We start from the raw sequence: 6,467 nt of genomic DNA, 5'->3' as shown, positions 1-6,467 counted from the left end.
ATATATATATATATATTATAAGCCTTGTCTTCTTGGCAATATACATTCCTTGAAGTTCAAGTCACTTGTTTTATAACTACAAGAGTTAAGCCTGCATAATAATAGAAGCAAAATGAGCACTCCTGGAGTATTTATTTATCAGGATCCACACTGCCCTCTCCCCTGGCACCACCATCATATTCCGGCTCCATCTCCTTCATCTTCCTCAGGAAGCCTACTGAAGCCTATTTTAAAGGAAGTTAGGAAACACATAACACACTTCTTTGTAATTAAAAAAAAAGTCATGACTTCACACCAATAAAATGTGCATTCCTGAGCGCATGCACATGTGCACACACGGTTAATTTTAGGGTTTAAAATCTTAAAAGACAGATTAAGAAGGAGCATAAATTATCCACCCTTACAAAAAGTTTCAAGTGTTCCAAGCACTGTAATACAATCATGAGAAACAATGATCTTCAGGACTAACAGTTTGGTAGAAAAATTTAGGAGTTTACAGAATGGCTATTTAATTTTGCTCTCAACACAGAGGGAAGCAGAAGACAAGCCAGCACGTTCCAGAGCTGGACCTGCGGGACTGGCTGCTGGGCTGGCATCCTTGCCTCACCCCTCCACCTTACCATGTGCTAGCGAGCACTTGACTAGGCTGTGGAACCCGGATGCCCAAGCTCCCCTCCAGGTAACAACTTTGCATCCCCCATGGGTGCTGCGAGCACCGCCTGGATTCCACAACCCAAACACTACGATCAGTGCTGTGCAGAGTGAAGACTCAGTTCAGGAAATGTTATGTAATGTTATGTAATTGTTATAAATGTTTTATAATAGAATATAATGTAAGTAAATGTTATATAATGTGAAAAAACTACACAAACACATGACATTGTTCCTTTTATAATGCTACTTTGAAGCCCAGTGGTGACTTCTTTCCTTCATTCAGAAATTTCTCTTCAAATGTTGAGTGCTTTGCCTCAGTGATTGGTATGGGAATCATGTTGGATGTTACTCTAGCTCTATAGTTGGCCGCAAGACCCCATCTTATATCTGTCTTAAGGAGATATGCTGTTATTAAATAAAGGCGAGAACTGTGGAGAGGATGCTAGTTTTATGGTGATGAGTAAACTGATTTTTGCAACTTGGGTGTCTCAATATTCTGTTTATTCTACACACAGTATCGACTTTAAGAGCCAAAGCCTGAGGAGAAATTTGTGAGGCAGCCAAGTCTGCTGCAGTCTGGAGTGGGCTGAGGGAAATGCTGACTTCTGCTTCTCTAGCACAGATGTCATCAGGAGCAGTCAGCTTGATGGCCAGGCTGCTGCCCTGCTCTCCCTTGCGCTTTCTAGAAGGGCTTTACTTCCTTGGCGACACTGTCCTGAAGGTGCAGGTCCATCATCAAACTTGAAGGAGCATAAGAATCAGCAGAGAGCTTGTTTGAAGCCAGGCCCCGCCCCTGAGGTGTCAGGTGTAGTAGGTCTGGGGTGGGGCCTAAGAGTCTGTGTTTGGGACACGTTGCCAGATGATGTGGAGTCTCTTGGTATGAGAACCAAAGTCCTAGACTAACTGCCGGTTCTCTAGGCCTAAGTCTCACCCCATGACCATTACATTTATTGTTTACATTTAAAATAGCCTTCAAATAGGCTTAATGCTTTATTGGATGGTTCTTGTCAGCTCCTTCCAATGATACAGGTGCCCACCTTCCCTGAGCTCCACTGCTGCTCTAATCCCTGAATGTGCTTTATTTCCCAGCTGAACAGCATGCTCCTTGGTGACCAAGGGTTGAATCCAAGTCTTTTCTCTTTCATTCTTACTTTAAATTGCTTCTCTGAAAGCCTATAGTACATTTCTTAATAGGATTCAAGTATACAGTTTTACCCATGGTAATGCTGGATCTTTCTTCTACTCTCGTTTCCACAGACTCTAAGACGAAGCATGTTTACATCCAATATGTACATATGCCAGCTTTTCTATGCTGGCAGCCAGGCTCGTATTTGATCGTGTTATCAAAAGGGTACTTTTTGTTCACTGGTTTGTGGACTCCAAGCCTCTTCTTTAGCATTTGCTTAATCTTTTATAAACAGGTTGTGGCAAGAAAGGGGATGGCTTCTAAATAATCCAAATTTAATTAGGAACCCTGAATGTTAAATTTGATTTCTTTCCCCTCTTTTGTGACAGAAGTTCTCTCTCTTTTCTTCATCTAGTTCAACCCTTTCCTCAACCCTCCCCCTATTTGGGACCATTTTTCTCTGTCAATGATTAAATCCAGGGACTGAATTCCCAGAGATTTCATTTCTCATGGTAGCATGTCGCTTTGGGCAGTTAAGCAGACATCTAATTACCAGAGAAGTCTAATAAGCTAATGATGGCCCCTGGCCCTTGTTGGGAGGGGCTTCGAGGCTGGGAACTCCTTTCTGTTCAGCACCTGCCAGGACGTGATGAGAGGCCTGTTCTCACACACTCCCTCCTAAGAAAAGTAAACATGGGGGTTTCCTCGGAGATGACTTTCCCCAGATTTCAATGCTTGTCTTTCTCACCCTTGTCCAGTGAGGCAAATTGCCAAGATTTCATACAAGGCTAGTTTCTTGGCTATCTAATAAAGGAAAATGCACCCCAGACTGTACTATGAGGAAATACTAGACATGATATTTTTCCAACCCTGCTCAAAATTTTGTTACCTACATTGTTGCTAACTTCTTTGAAGCAGGAAAAATATACATTTATTTGGAAGTCATTTGCACATATGTTAAGGAAGAAAATGTTTAATTTTATTTTATATTTTACTTGTAAAAAGATCAATAATCTTTTTCAGTTAATTCTTTTCCTGTACCCACAAAAACAACAAATCCCTTAGCATAATAGATCCTTTTTTTCTTTGATGTGTAAGCTTGAGGGCTTTTTTATTTTCTAGGATACATATATAATTTCCCAAGATAATGTTCAGGTCAGGAGTTGAAATCTTGGTTAGAAGGGCAGACCGGTAAAATGTGCAAAAGAAAGATTTAAATACACCTTCTGGAATCTAAAAACAATTCATGTTACTTAACCATAGGGAGGTAACTTCCAACAAACAATATGGATTATTGTTTACACACAAAATTTACCATTCACCAAGTCTGACCAGATACTGAGACCATGAGACCCATGCAGTATGGCTGCATGGAATTATGTGGAAGGCCAGGAAACCCCTAATGCATCCCCCTTTTCTTCTTTCCATTTTTCCTTTGTCTCATTTCCTTCATTTCTTTCTTACTCTCTTTTCTGCATTTGTTTGTGTGTATGTGTGTGTACATCAAGCCATTCCCTGGCACACAGTTAGTAGTTATGTTGTTTAACTAGTTACGTTTGGCCTTTTCAGAGTAGCAGTTGGATGGGGAAGCCTTATGAGGTATATTCTTATTGTTTCCTTTGATGAGGTTATATCAAGATTCTATCAGTTGTTACCTCACCAGCCTCTAATAGAAAGTGGTTCTTACCTGAGGAGAAGAAACTAGAAAAAAAACAGAAATGCTTTTTCTGGGGGGGGGGGGGGGGGGGGGGGTACAGGTCAAGTGTTAGAAGTTGGTGAGATAGAAATTAAAATTCCAAGTACAGTTTAGCTGGAGGTGCTTTCATTGGGATCACTATTTATCATTTTTTCAGCTTTTCTGTTTCTAATTTGTGCATTATAATGACTAGAGCCATAATAATGAGCTCTCATATAGGATTCATTTTCCCCATCCAGGTTTTTAATTGTTTCGCAGTGCTGGGGATTGAGCCAGGACCTTGCTCATGATAGACAAATGTCCTACCACTGACCTATACTCCCAGCTCTTGAACTTGAATTAGAAGTCACATTGAGTAGTGGGACAAGTATGGGTTCAAAACTCCAGGATTCAAAAACTGATTTCAACTTTGAGATCTGTCTTACTTTGAGCAAAGTAAGCATGTTGGCCTTCAGCCTCCTCGCTTATGATCAGATTTGCCTCATAGCTTCCATGGGCATAAAACAGCCTACATTTGCTTTAGCACCTGGCTCCTCTGCAGCTGGTAATCCCCAGTAGTCTCCATCCTCCTTCCTTCAGTTATGGTTGAATCAATGGGAAAAGTTACCAGATGCAGCCATTGGAAGTGTGTGTTTTTGTTTTTACTATGAGAGTGGTAGTTGAAATCAGGGCCTTTGTGCCACATCTCCAGGCCTTTTCATTTCTTATTTGGACATGAGTCCATACTAAGTGGCTTTAGTCCTTACTAAATGGGTTCTCCCCTTGTCTCAGCATCCCCAAGTGCTGGGAGCACAAGCGTGCATGGCCATGCCTGGTGTTGTGGGACCTCTTCTCCTTGGCTCCTTGTCATTTTTACATACACTTACTGCTGTGGGCTTTCTCTTTTCTTCCTTTTGTGTACTTTCTTATTTCTCACACTATGAGATGCTTCAGGTTTCTCCAAGACAGCTTTGGGATTTTTTTTTCTATAAAAAGTATTTTTATTAATTTTATTGGTAATATATATCTATATATATATATATTATAGAGAATTTGTATGTGTACACAATATATCTTAGGTCTTTTATTTTCCATTCCCCTCTCTTCCCTCCAACCCTTTTCGCTCTCCTTATTTACAAAAGCTTTGCTTCCATGTTTCCTTCTATCATCTTTTTCTTTTCCCCTCCTGAAGCCGCTCTTCCCATGGCTTGTCTCATTTGAACATTTTCTTTCTATCTCACAATAGCTGTTAATCACTTTGGTATTTATTTTCCCACTCAATTTCTCATGCCATGTCATATTTAAAACTGCACATATCTGATTTATTGCACTTAATAGTGTGGCCTCAAGGTGCATCCATTTACCTAGAAAAGTTTCAAGTTTATCCTTCTTTATGGGACAGTAGGAATGTTTGTATTAGAAACCAAAATCTGGGTGCTACATATGCACACAGGTAGTATTGTTGTGGTTGTTATTATATTCTGTTCTCTGCAACATCTTTAAATTATTAGAAAATTTTTAAAAAATGTTTCAGAGAGAAGCCATATAACTCATGCTTACCAATTTTTATATTTTATTTGTTTAGTCATTACACATTGCTACACTTTAATTAAAGCCAATGCTGTTTTCATATTTACTATATCTTTATTTAATATCCATTTTTTCTGTTCCAAAGTTTCACCCAGGCTACCACATAAAGTTTAATTTTCATCTTTTTGGTGTCTTACAGTTTCTCTGAATTTCATTGTTTTGGATGAACTTCATGGTTTTGAGAAATGCCAGATAGGTATCTTTTAGGCTACCCTTCTTTTGGGATGTTTCCTTGTGACTAGGCTAGAGTTATGGTTTTGGGAGAACACTGTGCAGAGGTGAAGTGTCATAGTTATCATATCCTATCAAAGGTCCATGTGGCTTATGACTGTTGGCAGTGATCTCGATTCTCTATAGTCGTTTTTCAGGTTTACCCCCTGTAAAATTACTATCTCTCCCTTGTACAGTTTAGGTCTTGAAAAGTCAGTTTCTGTAGACATTTGTTAGAATTCTTTGCATAGGGTCTTTTGACAATTTTCTTCTGATATTTGTTTTTCTATGCTAGAAATGAAGTGCATACTACACTGCACAATTTTAAATTAAGCAAATGCCTAGTCTTTGATTCCTTAGGTACTCAGAACAATTCATATAAGATAGCATATGTTTTATCCTGGTGTTACTCACTTCTCAGTTCTTAAATCTACAGTGGTGTAAGAAGCCTGGTTCATTTCACAAGTATCAATACTAATCAAATGTTACTTTTTATTTTTTAATATATCTCCCAATTCTTCATGGAGAAATGTTTCCAAGTTTCCTGATGGCTGACTAGGGGAAACTTTGACACTCATTTTCTTTTAAAGACTAATTGCCCACTCAACACATAAGGCAGACGAGACATACAGTAAAGAAGACATTTCCCACAGTAATTACTGGATTGTTTCCTCGTAAATAGTAGAGCTGTGCAGCATCACATTAAGTATGAGAATATGGAGAAGCTGAGAGGAGTTTAGGGTTAAAAGGAAAACAAATTATTCCCCGGGGTTTTAATCACTAATTACAGGTCTATAAATAACCATTTCTTGGATTCAGAAGGCATTTGGTCTCCTGGATATGATTTACCTTGGCATATGGGCTTGCCAGATTTTTTCCCCTTTGTGAATGGCTTGAAATAACTGGAGAGGTCAGATGTGAAGACAGGTGGTGAAAACGTTCAAGGGAGAAAACACAAAAAGTAATTGTTTGGATTTGCAAACTGTTCTACTTAGTGACCTGAAGGAGCTGACCCAGCACTATATTTAGATCTTGCAAGATAGAAACAGATACCATAACATACTGTTTACAGGCATTTATTTTCATTGAGAAGATTTTAACTGGTTTGTTGTAGCATCTGGTGTTTTTATATATAAGAAGACTTCAAATGATCAGTAAGAAAGGTGAAAATTATTTCAACTCAGAGAAAAGCATAGTATAGCTCTTTTCCCC

The sequence above is a fragment of the Octodon degus genome, unplaced genomic scaffold (assembly GCF_000260255.1).
Source record: "Octodon degus isolate 3935 unplaced genomic scaffold, OctDeg1.0 scaffold00028, whole genome shotgun sequence".
NCBI lineage: Eukaryota > Metazoa > Chordata > Mammalia > Rodentia > Octodontidae > Octodon > Octodon degus.
This window is presented reverse-complemented; position numbering follows the sequence as displayed.